This window comes from Equus przewalskii, chromosome X (genome assembly GCF_037783145.1).
Source record: "Equus przewalskii isolate Varuska chromosome X, EquPr2, whole genome shotgun sequence".
In the NCBI taxonomy this organism is placed as follows: domain Eukaryota; kingdom Metazoa; phylum Chordata; class Mammalia; order Perissodactyla; family Equidae; genus Equus; species Equus przewalskii.
In genome coordinates, this window is record NC_091863.1 from 68,970,212 (window position 1) to 68,991,154 (window position 20,943).

Sequence of the window (20,943 nt, forward strand, 5' to 3'; positions counted from 1 at the left end):
CGAGTCTATTGGGAATTTGCTCCTGCATTACTACTTTTGTTTCCCATCCAGGAATCAGGCAATGGCATAGCCTCTATCTGTGTTATTCATAGTCTCACATCAAAAGGAAAAAGAAAATAGAAGAACAACATGAAGGCTCTTAAAGCCCCTGCTTGAAAGTGGCACATATCACTTATCTTTACATTGTTTGGCCAACGTCAGTCAGATGGCCAAGCCTGACATCAACAAGGCAGGGATGTATATTGCCTAATAGGAGGGATAGTGATATAAAAGCAAAATTCAAGATGACAATAATTTATCAGGCAACAACTAGTTTAAAAAAAGGAGAAAAAGTAGTGAAAATATGTGAAGATGCTACATAATGATGAATGGAAGAAGGAGCATAGATTGTATAACAATAAGGACCTTGAAACTCTTAACATCTAGCTTAGAAATACAGGAGACAAAGTTGTCAGAATTATAAAAATTGGACAAATCATCAATTATGACAGATTTTAATAAATTTTCTCAGAAGTTTATTGAGCAACATAACTAGTGCACATAGAGAATGGTAGCCCCAGAATATGTAAAGAACTCCTACAAATCCATAAGAATAAGCCAAGCAACTTGACAGAAAAAGTGACAAATTATAGTAATGTTAAATTCACAAAAGAAAATATGACAACGGGTAAAGACACATGATGATGCTTAATCTCACTTGCAAGATGTAGGACTTTGGACAAGTTATTTAACTTTTCTGTGTCTTGCTTTCCTTGTCTATTCAATGAGGATAAAAATCAAAAATAACTCAAAATAATTGCAAGATTTAAATTAGTTAATGCATAAAAGTTCTTAGAATAGTGCTTAGTGCAGAGTAAAGATTAAAAACCGTTAGCCAGTGATGTAGCATAAGGAGTAAGAGTGTGAGTTATAGTAGTAATCAGAGAAATGTAACCTAAAATAGTAATATGATACAATCGAACTGGCAAGCACTTTTTTAAAAGATCTTACAATGCTAAGTATTAGCGAGGATTAGCAACAAGAAATCCTGGTGAGAGTGAAAAACAGCGCAATTTATTTGAATTAATTTGGAAATATCTAGAAAAGCATAAGGTGCACATACTCTCTTATCCACCAACCCAGCTTCAAGGTGTACACTCTAGAGAACATCTCACACATACATCCCAGGACATATGTAGCCATATGTTCATCCTTGTTTATATTAGCAGAAATGAAAAGCAATAGATGTCCACCAGAAAATAAAAACAAAATATATTGTGTTACTAAATAGCAGAATTGATGAACTGGATATGTTATATCAATATGAATAGACCTGGAAAACATAATGATAACTGGAAAAAGCAAGCTGCAGAAAAGTGCAAATGATGTGACAGCATTTATGTAGATTTTAAAAACACACAAAGTAATGCTGTATAATGTTCATTGATGTGTGTGGGTGTACACACAAAGTAAATTCTTAAAAAGACTAAAATGGACTACAAAGACAGGAAAAATTCATTTCATTGATTGCTGTAAGGTAGGGGTGATGGGGGTGGGATAATTGGGAATAGGGCCAAGGAAAGGAAAAAGAGGATTCCAGGTTAATTTTGATTGTTCTGGGTTTTTTTAATACATACATGTGAGCATAAACATTGGAAGCAAAATAATCAAATGTTAACTTATGTTAATTCTGGATCATAGGTACTTGTGTTTCTTATATTATTCTCTGAATTTTTCTGTATTTCTGAACTGACTTTAAAATTTGGAAAGATTTTTCTTTTAAGAATTAATGGTATGGATCTTCTAAAGTACAAAAATATTTTGCCAAAAGGTTTATTAAAATTCTAGACTCTTGGAGTTGAAAGGGACTTTAGAGAGTTTCTAGGAAGCTTATTCAAGGGAAATGTATCACCATAATAAAACAGAATTGTTGATAGAAAGGGTGGAGATGGAGTACTAAACAAGCTAACATTCTCTGTGTAAACACTAACCCCTTGACAACTTTGGAGCATTATAGGATCTGCTGTCCACATAAAGCTCATTCACATTTTGAAGAAGTGTTCACAGTAGAGAACAGAAATAAAGACACAATGGTAACTCAGCTGGCTTGGTTTCAAGTATACTTTTCCTCTTCTGAAGAATGTTTACAACTTCTATTTATTATTGTTGGACATAATACAAGAAAAATAACAGTATGATGAAAAGGTAAAGAGGATACTTCTTAGAAAAATATGAAATGGGAAAAATTTTTCCACTTATCAATTGTGACTATTTCTTTTTTCATCTATTTGCACTCTCACTTTTTGGACTAGTGTCTGTCTCACTCAGCAGCCTATTTTCTGTGCCTTCTACTCTCTCCTTCCCGTCGTAAGATTCACATTTCCTCCTGTATTCCTTCCTTCTCAGGTATGGAGAGTAATTCTCCCTATGTATGCTTCCTAATTCTCTTTTCTTTGTTTCTATTGCGACTTCCTCTAATTCTCCTTTTCACTTTTGATTATGTCTACCCAAATTTGAGTTTCTAATCAGCATCGCCTATTTTGTTTCTTCTTCAACATCCTTTCTCTCTCTCACACACACACTTGATCCATTCGTTTTCATTTATTTCCTCCCTTTCTTCCGATTCTTCTTTCTCTTTTTTCATTTTTTACAGTTCTTTGTTCTCTTTTTAATTTTCCCTGTTATCTCTTTTTCTTGACAGAAATCCTAAGTAAAGAGACTTGTCATCAGTTTCTCCTTCCTAGTCAATTCTAGACTATCTGACCATTTTTCCTCTGGTAAAACATCGCTTTCAATCTCTTCTTTGCCTGAGTCGTCTCAGCTATGGCTTTGTCATCTGCCTCTTCTGTACCAATGCAGTTTCTAGTTACCTGATTAAGAAGTACTGGACTGTAAGTTTCATGAGGGCAGGGACATTTGTCTTTTTTCTTCACTCTGTAGTCTCAGCATACAGTGTAGCAGTGTTATGGGGTAGGGTGGTGGGGGGAGGTCCGTGAATCTACATTTTTTTTACATGTCTTGCAGATGATTCTGATCCTTGTGGACTGTGGAACACACTTTGAGGCGTATTATACTAAGCTTTATTTAATGTGCAGAGTGTGCAGGAATGACTTCCAAGGATCTTGTGCTCTTGTTTATTTTTAAAGATCCAGAGAATAGAAAATCCCATGAGGAGTTCTAATATTCTTTGTCCTTCTATTAGAGTGGCAATGGAGTCTTTGTGTCCTGACTTACTCCCTCTGTGAGGATTTCTTTTTTTAGAAAATTACCTTATTTTTACATCAGATCAGGAAATCTATTTGAACTAGAGCTATACGCCCCCCCCCCAAGAATATTCTATTGGGGGATATATTTTTGAGTACTGGAAATGAGAAAGTCTTAAAATCGAACTGAGTCCAGATTACATTCATTTCAGAGATACTTTCTACTACTCTACAAATATTATAGCATCATGACGGTCTTGCATATTTAATACCCAAGACACATAAGAAAGTATATCTTGGAAAACAGAAGAAATTTTAGCATTTGAAAAATTCAAACATCATCAGCATTCTGACTTGCTTTTATTTTATTCACCTTAATGGTCACTTAAAACAAACAAAAAAAAACATTGTGAAAGAAAAGCATAACCAAATCAATGCATAAAGTAATTGTGGGATGTAATCTCTACTTATATGGATTGTGATTCACAGATAGAAATGTCCTTACCAGTAATCAGAGGAATTCCCTTAGGATGGCTCCATTTTTAAATGTATTAGCATCCTTTGAATTGATACTATTTAAAAAAAAATAAAAGGAGTTTAAGCTAGCACATTTCCTCCGTGTGATATGTCTATGCATTAAGCCACTGGAGTAGCACGAACCTTTTCAGGCACAAAAGGAATTAGTCACAGAAAGACATTGCTTGTCAATAGTTCACAGACTGCAAACAAATCCAAAACTGTTCATTGTATTAAAAACACTAGGATTGTAGAAAGTTAATTTACCTAAGAATTGTACTGCATGCCGAATATGTTGTTTAAGCCTAAAATCTTAGTGACTGTGAATTTTAGATTTCACAAAATCTAACAAATATAAAACATTTCCAACTACTAGTTTTTTGTTTCTGGCACTTCTCCGTAGACAGATTTTCTATGCTTATTTCCAGATTTCACTGAACTGACCAGCAGATGGCATTATTGCTATTTCAAAATATCCTTAAACAAAAAGAGGAGAAAACCAGAGAGCAGTAAATCAATCTGGCAAATTGCTGGGTTTTTGCATTGCAAATAGAAATGCGCTCTCTTTTTATTTATGATTTATATTGCATAGATATGAAAAATGTCCACATCACACATTTTAAACACTGTGCAATATATACCCTTTGAAGGAAGGGTCCCATGCCAATAAAATTAATGATATGCATCCACACACCAAGTTCAGTACTTGTAATTATATCAACCATTTAGAGCTTTCGTTTGCGTGATAACTTTTTCCCCCTAGGTGTTATATATGTGTTCTCAAGATGACTAAACAGATAAGAGTTTATTTAATTGCTACATTTAAGGATATTTTTAATTTTCTATTGTCAACATTCAGCAATATACTGATTATCAATGAGTTTCCACAAGATGGAGGAGACTATAGGAGTTCAGTGGGGATAGAGTTTGATATAACTTTCAAATGAACAACCACCTTTACTAGTCCTGAATAATGTGAACTGTCTGTGAAATAGAAGGTCTCTGCTGAGATTTACAGGGGATATTGAACTCTAGTTAAAGCTACAGATATACAAAGTGCTGATAGTTTCTAATGCACTACCATGCTTACAACAAATAATCAACCTTTGATAGGCCATTCCTGCCTGAAGGTTAAAAAACAACAAACTACCTAACTAATGAGCTAAAGTCACAGTAACAGTGAAACCCTTCCCCGCTTCTGACTGTGCTGTTATGTCAACTCAGAACTTCCAGTGTCCCTTCAAGTATCCTCCCCACAACAATTTTTGGGACTCCCCAAGGAGAGTCCACATTAGTAAATGAGCAGCCCTCTCAGCTGCCATCTGGATTTTACCATTTTCCCGCCTTGAGGCAGCAGATGCTTTGATTTGATTAGTTGATGATGAGGACACTTGGCACATCTACATCAAGGTTGAGTTCGAGAGTCAGACATAACTTAACTGAGCCTTTTATGCAAATAGCATTTTAAAAAATGAAGATTTAATGGTGTTTTTTTTTCAGGACCTGGAATAAAGTTAATGTCTGTTGCCAGGACTGCTTAAATTCATGAAGCCACCAAGAAAGTGTGTTGTTGTTTTTACCACCAGAGGAGGTCCCTAAGCCACTGATGCTGCCGATGCTACAGACACCCAAGACCCCTCAGGTCACTGATGCCATGCTATGTTCTATGATAAAAAGGAGAGAATTCTTCTTTTCTGTCCTTTCTTTATCACATTCTAGTCCCAATGTGACACTACCTTTTGCTTGTGGATATATATGTGTAAATACTTCTTTCAATTTTTACTTTGTCCCATCTCTATGTGCTTGGGGGAGCTGGATAAGAAATTATATAAATGACATACACCTGCTCTATTCAAACTTTCCCCCTGTCTTTATTGCCAGGACTATGATATTGATGAAATTTATGTGCCTGACTCTCTTCTTCTCTAATAGTACTTACATCATAGCGAACAATTTTACTGCTTGTTATTCATCAAGCACCATGTAAAATGCTTTAAATATATCCCATTTAATTCCCTCAAGACTTTTAAGAGTTGGATGTTATTATTAACCATATTTCACAGATGATGAAACAGAATCAGAAAAATTAAAAGACTAACCCAAGATTATGTGGCTAGCAAGTGGCAAAACTGGGGTTCAAACCGAGGTCTACCTCTAGTGCCTGAGTTCTTAATCACCTCACTAACCTGACAGCCACACAATGTGCCTTCTCTTGAAGAGGTCAAGCACCCAGTGATCCTAAATGTAAAACATCATTTTTTATTTCTTAGTGGAAAGCTTAGTAGAAAAATAGAGTCAGTCAGAACCATAGAAACGGTCTATTCAAGCCCCACATTTTGCCGCAAAGGAAATTCAGGTCTAGAACTGACAAGTGAGTGAATTAAATAAGAAGAAAATTGTCCCATCTGTTTAATCAATAATTCTGCTAAGGTTAGGAAAACACTGTCATTTCTTTTTGTAATTTATTTTTATTTTTATTTTTTTTGAGGAAGATTAGCCCTGAGCTAACATCTGCCACCAATCCTCCTGTTTTTGCTGAGGAAGATTGGCCCTGAGGTAACATTTGTGCACATCTTCCTCTACTTTATATGTGGGATGCCTACCACAGTGTGGCTTGATAAGCAGTGTGTAGGTCCATACCCAGGATCCAAACTGGTGAAACTTGGGCTGCCAAAGTGGAGCTTGTGAACCTAACCACTGTGCCACAGGGCCAGACACACTGTCATTTCTTTTTTGTGTGTATTTGGATCAAGACAGAAAATCATTCTTCATGATGACACATTATTGTTACTATAAGCCAAGATAATGCATATGGGAGAGCATTATATCTGAAGAGGGAAGAGAAGGGAAATTTTCCTGACTAAAGAAGTTCTATCCACTCTCCTCTACTTGAAACCTGCTCCTAGAAATGAGGATCTATGGCTTGGTTTCAGGAAGACATCCCTCAACAGCAGGGAGCCACATGCCAGTGTGGAGGGATTTAGCATTATTCCCTGAAACAGAACCTTCCACTAATTTGTTTCAGAGAAGCATTTCTTGAATTGGTCTACTAAATCTTGTTAACCAGCTGACTATTCTTGATCAATACATAATGTACTAGGAGGTAATAACTACAACACAGCGGGTAATTAACACAACTTTCCATTCACATTCAAAGTCTTCTGGATCCGCTCAGCTCTGCCATCCCTCTACGTGGACTAAAAGAAGGACACCAACATTTACTGTGCACCTATTATGAAGTCAAGTACAGTGCATAAATTATCTCAGTCAATCCCTATAATAGCTTAGTAAAGTAGTTACCATTATTATCGGTACTTCACAGATGAAGATGTAGACTCGGAAAATTTGAATCACTCATCAAAGTTGCTAGTAAGTGTTGCAACTGTGAGTTTGACCTAAGTTTGTCTCAGTCAAAAGTGTCACCTAAGAGGCTGTCTCTGTTGGAAGAAGATCTTGAAAATACCTCAACTAGAAATTAACAGGGATTAAAAGGAAGAAAATTATCACCAGGTAAATCCTATTTTCTTATTATGTAGCCTGTGTAGTCAGTTCTGCAACCAAGCTGCTAATTGGTGATATGTACTTGCATTTTAAAGGAAAGTAATTCAACACTGAGGATGGCTTTCTTGTTTGCTTCTTTTCTCACAAGCCTGTACTTTTTCTGATCACAATTACAAAATAACCCACAACCTAATTTAAATTCTGTTGTTACTCTGTGCTAAAGATATCTAAGTCATAAAAGAGTTTTTCTTTGTTTGTTCTTCATTTAGGAATTGCTTCCTTGACAATATATTGAGTTTATGTATGCTCAGAGCTTTAAATGAAGATTTATTTGTCCTCTTGCTTGTCATGAACAAAGCTTTTTTTTTTTATCAATTAAGTAAATCAGTTTAGAGACAGCCTATTGCATTCTTTATAGATGAAAATCTTTGTTGTTTATATCCTATGAAACATCTCTCTTCCAAATAATGCAATTAATAACATATTAGTCTCTAAAATGTGTAGCTTTCATATGTTTGTTGGAGTGAGCAATTAATTTTTTTGTCATTCACTAACAGATACTTAACTAAAATATCAAAATTAATATGTGCTTACATTCCTGTTGCCATCTTTTCAAATATTTCTAGTGAACATGAAGAAATTTCAGCAAAATTACTTCTGACCCTCTAAACATTAAATACTCAAAGTTAAAAGAAATATTTCATCTACAATTTATGCCATGTCTTGGCATGCTTGTTCATGTCATACAAGCACAGAATTTTTGAAATCAAGATTTTAGGGTGAATTACAATTTTCCAACACCTATGCTTAAAATTATTTGTGAGAGGTACAGGAATATTAGACTATCCTTATTTGTAAAACAATTTACTAAGACAATTTCTAGTTTATTTACAACTGTAAGTCTGGCCATTTGGGTGATTAAATCATATAGGCATCATGTTTAAACAACAGACAAAAAGAACAAAAGACTCATTCCAATATATGCTCTAGTAATGTTTTGAAGTCAGTTTTGTGATGCAATTATGCTGCCTTATAACAGGGATTATCTGTAGTTGAATATCATTAATAAGACTGTCTGATTTACTCATTAGTGGGCTTTTGAATATGCACATAATAATGATTTTCACTTTAATGTGGAAAATGAATAAATATTCAATAAAAAGCAACACAAGGTCCATTAAAACAAACAGCTCAGAGAAAATAACTCCGGGATACACGGAAAAGTAATTACCCTCTATAAGTAAAGTCTATTAATTAGGGGCAAAGTATCAAAACAAAGGAATATGACACCAGCAAAATTATAGATTTCGTCAACTAAATAATATTCAAATTTATTATAATACTTTTCCAAAAAGGGTGAAAAAGAGGACACTTTTCTTCTTATCGTTATTAAGCAGATACAGTGCAATTGCTACTCATTTAATCTTTGGAATCAGACTTGGCTGGCGATGAACTTGGGAAATTTAACCTCTTCACCTTCAGTTCTTACACTTGTAAAATGTAGTATTAATTGTAATAGTATTTGTAAAGTATACTTTGTAAATCACAGTGCTTGCAAAGTAGTAAAAGCTCAATTAATATTTTTGTAATGATTATTTTTGATATAATAATCGCAATGACTGGATATCTATGTTACCTCCATGTATTAAGAAAGGCAATCTTAGGTTTACAAGGGTAGGAAAATGATGGCATAAGAGGACTCTGAACTCACCTCCTCTCATGGAAACAACAAATCTACAACAACCTGTGGAACAATTTCCTCTGAAAGAGATCTGGATCCTGGGTAAAAAGAACCCTCACAACAAGGACAACACTAACAGGGGTGGAAGAGGCAAAAATATATCTCTGCTGAGGAAAAAACACACATCCTAGCCATGGTGCTTCATGGCTGTGAGCAATCTTAAGGGTATGAAGCTTTTCCCAGAGGAGCAGAGGGATCTGAGTGGGGGATCTATGCCACAATAGGCATCCCAGCCTTTAGACTCAGCACAATTGAGGTGAGATCCCATAATACTTAGCTTTGCTGGCTTCAAAAGCCAATAGGGAATACCTAAAGAGGCCCTAAAGAGGAACAAGATGAAAAGTTGCATTTCTATACACTAACAAAGGAATAGCAGAAAGAGAAAATAAGAATTCAATCAATTTACAATGACAACAACAACAACAAAAAATTTGGGAATAAATTTAACCAAAGAGGTGAAAGATTTGTACACTGAAAACTATAAAATGTTGTTGAAAGAAATTGAAGAAGACACAAAGAAATGGAAAGATATTCCATGCTCATGGATTGAAAGAATTAACATAGTTAAAATAGCCATAATTCCCAAAGAAATCTACAGACTCAATGCAATCTATCAAAATCCCAACAATGTTTATCACGGAAATAGAACAAAGAATCCTAAAATTTATATGGAATGACAAAAGATCCCGAATAGCCAAAGGAATCTTGAGAAAAAAAAACAAAGTTAGAGTTATCACATTCCTGGATTTCAAAATATACTACAAAGCTATAGTAACCAAAACACCATGGTATTGGCACAAAAATAGACATACAGATCCATGGAACAGAACTGAGAGCCCAGAACTAAACCTGCACATTCATGGACAGCTAATTTTCAACAAAAGAGCCAAGAATATACAATGGAAAAAGCAAGTCTCTTCAGTAAATGGTGTTGGGAATACAGGACAGCCAGATACAAAAGAATGAAAGTAGACCATTATCTTATACCATATACAAAAATTAACCCAAAATAGGTTTAATGGGCCAGCCCTGTGGCTGCTTAAGTTCATGTGCTCCACTTCAGTGGTCCAGGGACATGGCACTGCTCATCAAGCCATGCTGAGGTGGCATCGCACATAGCAGAGACAGAAGGACCTACAGCTAGAATATACAACTATGTACTGGGGGGCTACATCAAACTGAAAAGCTTTTGCACAGCAAAGGAAACCATCAATGAGATGAAAAGACAACTTAACAATTGGGAAAGAATATTTTCAAATCATATATCTGATAGAGGGTTGATAGCCAAAGTATATAAAGAGCTCATACAACTCAACAACAAAAAACCAAACAACTCAATCAAAAAATGGGCAGAAGATATGAACAGACTTTTTTCCGAGGAAGATGTACAGATGGCCCTCAGACACATGAAATGATACCTAAAATCACTAATTATCAGGGAAATGCAAATCAATGAGATATCACTTCATGCCCATCAGAATGGCTATAATTAAAAAGACAAGAAATAAAAAGGGTTGTAGAGGATGTGGAGAAAAAGAGAACTCTCATACACTGCTGGTGGGAATGTAAACTGCTGCATCCACTGTGGAAAACAGTATGGATATTCCTAAAAAAATAAAGAATTGAACTACCATATGACCCAGCTACTCCACTTCTGGGTATTTATCCAAAGAAAACAAAAACACTAATCCAAAAAGATATATGCACCCCTATGTTCATTCCAGAATTATTCAAGACTTGGAAAACAACCTAAGTGCCCATCAATGGATGAATGGATAAAGAAGATGTGGTATATATACACAATGTAATACCACTCAGCCATAAAAAAGATGAAATCTTGCCATTTGTGACAACATAGAGGGACCTTGAGGGTATTATGCTAAGTGAAATGTCAGGTGGAGAAAGTCAAGCACTGTATGATTTCACTCATAAGTGGACGATAACAACAAAAACAAACAAACACTTAAATACAGAGATTAGATTGGTGATTACTGTTGGCGAAGGGGGGAGGGTGAGGGTGAAAAGGGTAATAAGGCACATGTGTATGATGGTGGATAATAGTCTTTGGGTGGTAAACATGATGTAGTCTAACAGAAATCAAAATGTAATGATGCATACCTGAAATTTATATAATGTTACAACCCAATGTTATCTCAATAAAAAAATGTTTAAAACTAAATTATTTCCTAGGATTGCTTCTTCAATCTCTTTTAATATTGCGACTTAACAGGAAAAATTGAAAGGGATTTGCTGTTTTAAATAGGGTCATTGTCAAGGAATGCTTCACTAAGAAAGCAGCATTTGACCAAAGAACTGAAGGCAAAGAGGTCACAACCCATATGGACATGTAAAGGAAGAACATTCAAGGCAGAGGAACAACAACTTCAAAGGCCTTGAGGCATAAATATTATTTCTATGTTTGAAAAAGCAGCAAGTGGTCAGTGTGGCTGGAGCTGAGAGAGCAACTTGGTTGGGGGAAGAATTAGGAAACTAAATTAGAAAGGTGATGGTGAACAGATCATGTAGGGCTTTGTAGGCCACTGAGTGAGATGTGAAACCAAGAGAGAATTTTGAGAAGAAAAGTAACATGACCTGATGTGAATTTTAACAGAATCATTGGCTACTGATTTGCATATAGACTAATAAGGCAAGCACAGACACAGAGAGACCAGTTAAGGGACTGTTGAGATAATCTAGGTGAGAAAGAATGGTGACTTGGACTAGGGTTTTAGTAGTGGAATTGCAGAAAAGTTGTGAGTTTCTGGATGAATTTTTAATTACAAATCATTTTTCTAATTGATTGGATGTAGGACATGAGAGAAAGAGAAGAGTTAGAGATGAGCAACTGGAACAACAGAATTCCTGTTTAATTAAATGGGAACAACTTTGGACAGGTTTAAGGAAAAAATCAGGTGATCAGTTTCAGACATGTTAAGTTGGAGATGCCTAATGGACGTCCAAGTGGAGTAGGCAACTGGGTATATTAGTCTGAAGTTTGGGAGACAAATATGGGCAAGAAATACACATTTTGGATTTATCAAAATGTTGATGGTGCATAAAGCCATTAAGCTTGATGAAATCTTCAAGGGAGTGAGAAGAGATAGAAAAAAAGTAAATTGAAGCATTGGACTTTCCAGGCCTTCAGTATCCAGAGGTAGGGAAGGTGAAGAAATACTAGCAATAGCTAACTGAAAAGCTACCAGTGAGGTAGGAGAGAAACCAAGAGAATAATGTCCTTGAAGTCAAATAAAGTGTTTCAATGTGCAGAAAGTCTTATGTTTGGTCATATGCTGCTTGATTCATCAAGAGGAAGACTGAGAATTGACCACTGAATTTTGCAATTTGGAGGTTATTAGTGAGTTTGACAAAAGATTTTTCAGCAGACTTGTGAGGATAAAATCTATGAAGTGTGTTCAAGAGATAATGGAAGGACAGGATTTGAAGGGAAGATCAGATTCCTCTTTGGAAATGTTATATTGTAAAGGGGAAAACAGATATGAAGCAGTAGCTACAGGAGGAAGTGAAATCAAGAGAGGATTATTTATTTTTTTTTTTTAAGGAAGATTAACCCTGAGCTAACATCTGCCACCAATCTTCCTCTTTCTGCTGAGGAAGACTGGCCCTGAGCTAACATCAGTGCCCATCTTCCTCGACTTTATATGTGGGATGCCTGACACAGCATGGCTTGCCAAATGGTGCATATGTCCACACCCGGGATCTGAACCAGCAAACCCCGGACCACCGAAGTGGAATGTGCAAACTTAACTGCTGCGCCACTGAGCTAGCCCCTATTTTTTATTTATTTTAAGATTGGAGAAATTACAAAATCAATGTGAAATAGATATAGGAATGCTGAACTAGAGAGAGGGAGAAAAAGAGAGAGAAATAATGAGGGATAGACAGTATCAATATTATATAGAATAACTGTACCTTCTTGTCTCATTGTAGATAGTGAACCACATATTCCACTACTTCAGCAAAGCAAAATCTTTCTAACATAGACCCATTTTTTCCATTGCCCCAAGGACATTCTGTGCTTTTTCCTCCATGATTTTGCTATCATTATTCATATTATTTCTCGTTGAAAATACTTTACCATTACTATCCTCATATGAAAGAATTCCTATCCTTTAAAGGCAAGTCCAGTTTCCACCCTTCAATGAAGACTAACTTGACCATTCCAATCATCTATAAATCATTTATATATAATTTAGTACTTTACCATATACTCTCTAGTATCATTCGACTTTGTTTGATGTATGTATCTTGTCTACCCAGCCAGAAAATAAGATCCTTAAGGTCAGAGTCCGTGTTATATTTCTGTGCCTATTCATAAGCTGAAGAGTTTTCAACACCTAAGTCTGAGTATCATAAATATCAAAGCAGATATTTATTAAATTATGAATAATATTTTACTGTCATATTTCAGGCATGGGAATTTTAGATTAGTGAGAGAGAAAACTTTACAAATGACTCCACTTGGTTAGTAATTCCAAAATCTCATCCCATGGTTCACTAGTGCTGAAGAGTATGCTAGAAAGGACACTGAAATAAGACTTAGTAGTTATGAATTATAATCTTAAATATACAAACTACTAGTATCTTTTTTTGTTAAAAACACTGCCTCTACCTTTGTAAAACTAGTAATTCCCACCAGTTAGTCTCTAAGGCCTTTTTTAGCTATAATTTTTTTTAAAACCTAACTCAATCTACGCAAGTGATTCTGCTTTTCAACGCCAAGAGATGATTAATTATTTTCTTCCAAAAGAGAAAACAAAGCCTCAATATTTTTATAGCATTTTTTCTCCTCACTCATACACATTGTTGGAAGTTTTCCTCGATAGCCTTATTATCAGATAAGGGTGATAAAATAAGTTATGTGTGGGCTTCAAATAATGAAACTAAGGACTAGTATGCTTGAAAGGGCACAGGATAGGAGGGAATGTCTGGAATTTAAAAAAAATTAAATGATATATTAGTTAGGAGAGGCTAAGTACTGTACCAAATAGATACCAAATTCATCATGGCTCAAAACAGTATAAATGTATTTCTCACAGAAGATTCTAATATGGGTTTTCCCGGTTGTCAGAGATATCTCCTATATATGTTGATTCAGAGAGCAATGTTCCTTCCATCTTCTGTCTGTGGTCATTTCCTAAATATAAAGAACTGTGAAGGGTCTGAGATTTTACTGGACTTGGAAGCTAATAAATTAGCCTGCTACAGTTTATGGATACTGGTAGAAGACACTAGACTCCTGGGTCAGAGAAGAAAGAGAGATTGTTACTCACAATAGTAGTAGGCAAAGTACTAACATTTTTTCACTGGTTTCCTTAGTCCCAAATTCTATAGGGTGACAGAAAAGGGGCTAGAAGATGCCTGCACATGCAGTTCTTTTGAGAGGAAAACTGGCTTCCTAGAGAAGAATGGATATTGGTGATAAGCTACCATTATCTGCCACAAAAGGAATAATATTTGAACTCATAAAGCACTTGCTATGTGCCATGCACTATTTCATTATATCCTTATAACAATCCTATGTGGTTGATACTATTACTATATCTTATTTTTCAAATGAGAAAAATGAGATTGAGTAAGGATAAGGAACTTGCTAAAGCCTGCACATCTAGGAAGTAGATTATCATTCCAGTTTGTCTGACTCCAGAGCACAAGCATGTTCCAAAATGCTAATCCAGTTTCCCACAGAATAGTTCTCTTGTCAAATAACTCCATAGATCCTCAGAATTGCCACACAAGATAATAAGGTGAATACCACTGTGATGATGAATTTTGTGTGTCAACTTGGCTAGGTTATGGTACCCAATTGTTTGGACAAACATAAGTCTAGATGTTTCTGTGAAGGTATTATTTTGGATGTTATTAACATTTAAATCAGTAGAGTTTGACTAAAGCAAATTACTTTGATAATGTTGGTGAGCCTCACTCAATAAAAGACTGAAGGAGTAGTTCTTCCCCCAGATTGCAATATAGGAATTCTTCCCAAGGTTCCAGCATGTAACTCAAGAATACACCATCAACTATTGTCAAAATTTCCAGCCTGCTGGCCTGCCATTCAGATTTTGGACTTGCCAGTCTCCACAATCACAAGAGCAAATTCCTTAAAATAACTCTCTCTCTCTCTCTCTCTCTTATATACATCCTATTGGTTCTGTTTCTCTGGAGAAACATGATTAATATGTATTTTGATACAGAGTGGTTATGGAGTAACAGAATCTTAAGGGTGAATTTTATGAATTTGTTCTGGAGTTTCTGGAATTGATTCTCTAATCTGATTCAGTTTACAGGCACAGATAACTCTATTTCCAATAGTAAAGAAAGCACTGACAGTCCATGCTGTGATATGGCAATAGAGATAACACAAAATGTCACCATTGGACACTCCTAATGAAATACAAGAGGCAAGGTTCTGGGCGATTATGTATTTGATACTGTATAACAATACTGTATACTAACAATATAATGAGATTGACTGCTCACTCCTAATTGAGATGGACAAACTGAGAAAAGAAAAGGATAAATTCAGGGACTCAAATTCCCATCTCAGGTGCCACATAAATGACCTGAAATTTTCTATATCTGCTCAGAAAAAATACCTATTTCCTGTAGTCATAGAGCTGCAGTTACTAAAACCCAAGCCCAGAGTTTCATTCTGAATTACAACACAAATTGAATTTTCAACCTTGAAGGATGTCTGCTGTTAATTTAAGGGCATCTAGGATGATGCTGATTAAACTGGGGCCATTGAACTCCTAAATTCTGCTGAGTCTTCTTTGTCAGTGGAAGCATATGTTCCTCCCCCTTGGAGGAAATGGACTCTGCCTTACTTGAGGAAACTATAATGGCCTCCCTTTAGGTATTTGCCCATCAAGACACTCATGATTATCTTCAGGACCCACCTACCCACACCATCCTTCTTTGCTTCTGGACCTATAATTAGACTTAAGTCTCATCAGACTCCTAAAGGTAAAGTACAAAGTGTGACCCATTAGTAAGTGTGCTAAGCTCGAAAAGAACCAAATGATTGTTTCCAATTTATACAGAATTATATAAAATTCTAATACACAATTTCAACAGAAATCATATGAATACATTTGAGTATGGATATTAAGGGTGTGATATATTGGTGGAAGGAACATCAAGTTGGATCAGGCTGAATTCATTGACATGGGCCCACTAAGCAGAGATTCTGGATTTAATTTTGCAGTTTTGAGGGTTAGAAAAAGTTGAAAGAGTTTCTTTGGTTGGTTGGCTAAAAGATGGACCAAAAGATAGCCTACACTAGGTGAAGTTGAATGCGCAGAACTGCCTTGGTATACTGTATAGGAAGGTATCCAAAGTTCAGGGAATTTGGGAATGTTAGAGTAGATTTATCATTTAAGAGCTGTTGATTTACCCCATGTGTATTCAGAGTACACACCTTTTACTGCAACTGTGAGAAATAAATTTGTGAGGGAAGCTCTAGCATTCTAATGGATGGACTCTGTGGTTGCTCTCCTCCCCAAGTCACAAATTATAGCGGGAACTGTTGCCGCTGAATTGGAAAACATAAATGCAACGAGGATAATTGGATCCTGAGGTGGCAGAGGCCAAGTTCTGGCACTTAAATGTCAAAGGAAAGGTGTACATGTTTACCATAATGGACAGCAGAGTCAAAGGAGTAATCAGATTAGTCTGACTCACAGAGACATGACGTTGACTAGTTGATCATTGTGTCCCTAGAAGTGAAGTAGATGGGCAGCCTACTAAATTCTTACTTGATTGTATAAGCAGAAGTGTTCCAAATTAAGTGAACAAAAGTCTAACATCAAAAACAGAGAGTCATGGGACCAGCCAGGTGGCACAGTGGTTAAGTTTACACGTTCTGCTTCTCGGTGGGCCGGGGTTCACTGGTTCAGATCCTGGGTATGGACGTGGCACCAGTTGGCAAAAGCCATGCCATGGGAGGCATCCCACGTATAAAGTAGAAGAAGATGGGCATGGATGTTAACTCAGGGCCAGTCTTCCTCAGCAAAAAGAGGATTGGCAGTAGTTATCTCAGGGTCAATCTCCCTCAAAGAAAAAAAAAAAACAAAGGGAGTCACAACCCCTCAATAAATTCCCAGATTTGAGCCAGTTTACATACCCTAAATCTCTCAAATGAAGGGCAATCAGGGTCCCTTTGAGGAAGGACCCCTGTAGACTGCCAAAAATTTATGCTGTTAATCTCCCAGACTTCCTCAATAGGATCTATGGCCTCTTATCAAGTTGACTGTGCATTGCTGAAAAAGAAATAATCAGATTTGGGGGATTATTAGACTCTGGCTCTGAAATTACACTATAATTACAAAAGACACAAAATGTCACTGGTCCACCAACCAGAGTAGTGCCTTATGGAGGTCAGATGATCAATGGTGTTTTAGCTCAAGTCCATCACACAGTGGGTCCAATGGGTCCCTGAACTCATTCTGTGGTTTTTCCCTAGTTCTATACAGGGGAGCTGGCAGATTCCTACCCTTGTTCCCTGAAATGTGGAATGAAGGCTTTTATAAAGGAAAAAGCCAAGTGGAAGCTTCTAGACCTGCCTCTACCTAGGAAAATTTTAAACCAAAAGCAATACAGCATTCCTAGAGGAATTGCAGAGAATGTTGGCACCATCAAGGACTTGAAGGATGCAGGGATGGTGATTCCCAACACATCTCCATTCAACTCATTTATGTGGCCTGTGCAGGAAACAGATGGATCTTGGAGAATGACAGTAGATTATCATAAGCTTAACCAGGTTGTGACTTCAATGGCAGCTGCTATACTAGATGTGGTTTCCTTGCTTGAGCAAATTAACACATCTCCTGGTACATGGTATGCAGCTATCGATCTGGCAAATGCTTTTGTCTCTATATGTTTTAGTAAAGACCACCAGAAGCAGTTTGACAGACCAGCAATATGCCACTTTTGTCCTACTTCAGGGGCATATCAACTGTCCAAACTTATGTAATAATTTAGTTTTCAGAGACCTTGATTGCTTTTTCCTTCCACAAGATATCTCAGTGGTCTATTACATTGACGGCGCTGTATTGACTGAACCAAGTGGGCAGGAAATAGCTACACTAGACTTACAGGTAAGACACATATGTGTCAGAGGGTGATAAATAAATATAACAAAAATTCAGGGGCCTTATACCTCAGTGAAATATCCAAGAGTTCAATGATGTGGGACATATCAAGATATTTCTTCTAAAGTGTAGGATAAGTTGTTGCATTTAGCCCTTCCTACAACAAAAAAAGGGCATAATGTCTAGTGGGCCTACTTGTATTTAGGAGGCCAATGGTTCTCATTTGAGTATATTGTATTGGTCCATTAACCATGTGATGCCAAAAGTTGCTAGTTTTGAGTGGGACCCAGAGTAAGAGAAGGCTCTGTAACAGCTCCAGGCTGTTATACAAGCTGCTGTGCCACTTGGGCTACTTATTCAGCAGATCCAATGGTGCTTGAAATGTCAGTGGCAAATAGGGATAATTTTTGGACATTTGACAAGCTCCTATAGGTGAATCAAAGCTCAGAACCTTGGAAATTTGGGCCAAATCCCTGCCATCCTCTGTGTATATCTACTCTCCTTTAGAGAAACAGCTTTTGGCTTGCTACTGGGTCTTAGTAGAGACTAAATGTTTAACCATGGGCCAACAAGTAACCAAGTGACCTAGCTGCCCATCATGAGCTGAGTGTTGTCTGACCCACCGAACCATAAAGTTGGGCAGGTACAGCAAAACTCTGTCTTAAAATGGAAGTGATATATATGAAATTGGGATGGAGTTGGCCCTGAAGGCACAAGCAAGTTACATGAAGACCAAATGCCTATGGTCCTCCGTCTTGCTACATTACCTTCTTTCTCCCTGCCAGCATCTATGGCCTCATGGGGAGTTCCCTATGATCAGTTTACAGAGGAAAACAAGTCTTAGTTCTGGTTTACAGATGGTTCTACACAACATGAAGGTACCACCTGAAAGTGGACAACTACAGCAATACAATCCCTTCCTGGGGTACCCTTGAAGGACAGTGGTAAATGAAAATCTACCTGGTGGGCAGAACTTCCAGCAGTGAACTTGGCTGTTTATTTTTCTTGGAAGGAGAAATGGTAAGATGTGATTATATGCTGATTCATAGTCTAAAGTCAATAGTGTCACTGGATCATCAGGGACTTAAAAGGAACATATTGGAAAATTGCTGACAACAGGTCTGGGGAAGAAGTATGTGGATAGCTCTTTCTGAATGGGTGAATACTAAAATATTTGTGTCCCATATGAAAGCTTATCAACTGTTGACCTCAGAAGAGGAATACCTTAATACTCAAGTGTCTAGAGTGACCCATTTTGTAGATATCTGTCAGTCTCATTTCCCAGCCACCCCTGTCATCGCCCAGTGGGCTCATGAATAAAGTGGTCATAGTGGCTTGGATGAAGGTTATGCATGGGCTCAGCAATATGAACTTCTACTCACAGCCTACATAGCCACAGCCACTGCTGAGTGCTCAATCTTCCAGCAGCAGAGACCAACACTATGTCTGTGATATGGCACTATTCCCTGGGGTGGTCAGACCAGGTAACTGCGCTGATTACATTGGACATTTTCCATCATGGAACAGGTAATATGTTGTTTACACTGGAATGGACAATTACTTTAGATATAAATTTGCCTTCCAGGCATGTCATTCTTCTGCTGAAAGTACCATCCATGGACATACATAATCCTTTATTCACCATCACAGCACGCCACGCAGCATTTCCTCTGATCAAGCAACTCACTTCAGAGCAAAAGAGATGCAGCAGTGGGCCTGCACTGATGGAATTCACTAACCTTACCATGTTCCCCACCATCTTGAAGAAACACTAGAACAGTTGAATGGCTTTTTGAAGACTCAGTTACAGCATCAGCTAGGTGGCAATATCTTGCAGGGTTTGTGAAAGGTTCTCCAGAAGGCTATATATGCTCTGAATCAGAGTCAAATACATGGTACTGTTTCTCCCATAGCTAGAATTCATGGGTCCAGGAGTCAAAGGGAGGAAATGGGAGTGTTATCACTCACTATTACCCCTAGAGACTCACTAGCAAAATTTTTGGTTCTTATTTCCAAAATAAGAATAACATGCTCTGCTTGCCTAGAGGTCTTAATTCTAAGGGAAGAAATACTTCCATGAGGAGACACAACAATGATTCCACCAAATGGGAAATTAAGATTGTCCTGAAGCTACTTTGGGCTTCTAATATCTCTGAATCAACACTCAAAGAAGGAAGTTACTATACTAGCTGGGATGATTGGATCTGATTACTAAGTGGAAACTGGATGCTACTACATAAGGGAGGTAAAGAAGAGTATGTCTGAAATACAAAAGAAACCTTAGGGTATCTCTTAGTACTACTATGCTCTGTGATTAAAGTCAATGGAAAGTTTGAAAGATGGCAGCATATAAGGATCCTGAGCTCACTTCCTCTCACAGACACCTCTCGCAAAGCTACAACTACCTGTGGAAAAATTTCCTCTGAGAGAGATCTCAAAACTGGATGTAAAGAATCTCCATAACAAGGGATAACACAGAGAGGGGTGGAAGAGGCAGAGATATAGTCTTGCTGAGGGAAGAACCACACTCTATCCATGGCACTTTACTATTGGTAGTGATCTCAAAGGTACAGAGGTTTTTCTGGAGGAGTGGAGCATTTGAGCTCCACATTAGACACTCCAGCCCTTAGATCTAGCACTAGAGAAATGAGACCCCAAAACACCTGACTTTGAAAACCAATGAGGAATACGCCCAGGAAAACTATAGAACTTCAAGGAAAAGAAAACCTGTCCTAAAAGGGTCCATCCACAGACTCACTTGACCTGGAAAACAACACAAAAAGACCAGATAGAAAATTGCATAGTCCATTGGTAAAAAACCTCACTTACTAAGCTCAGAACACATCCCAGAGAGGCAGGAGGTGGCTGGGCTCTGCTGCTCCAATGACTGAGA

General features: G+C 37.1%; 1 pseudogene; it reads left to right on the forward strand.

The window, feature by feature from the left end:
* The window catches only part of LOC103565043 (uncharacterized), a 114,021-nt pseudogene extending 93,508 nt beyond the window's left edge, over positions 1-20,513 (forward strand).
* Positions 20,514-20,943: the final 430 nt, after the last annotated feature.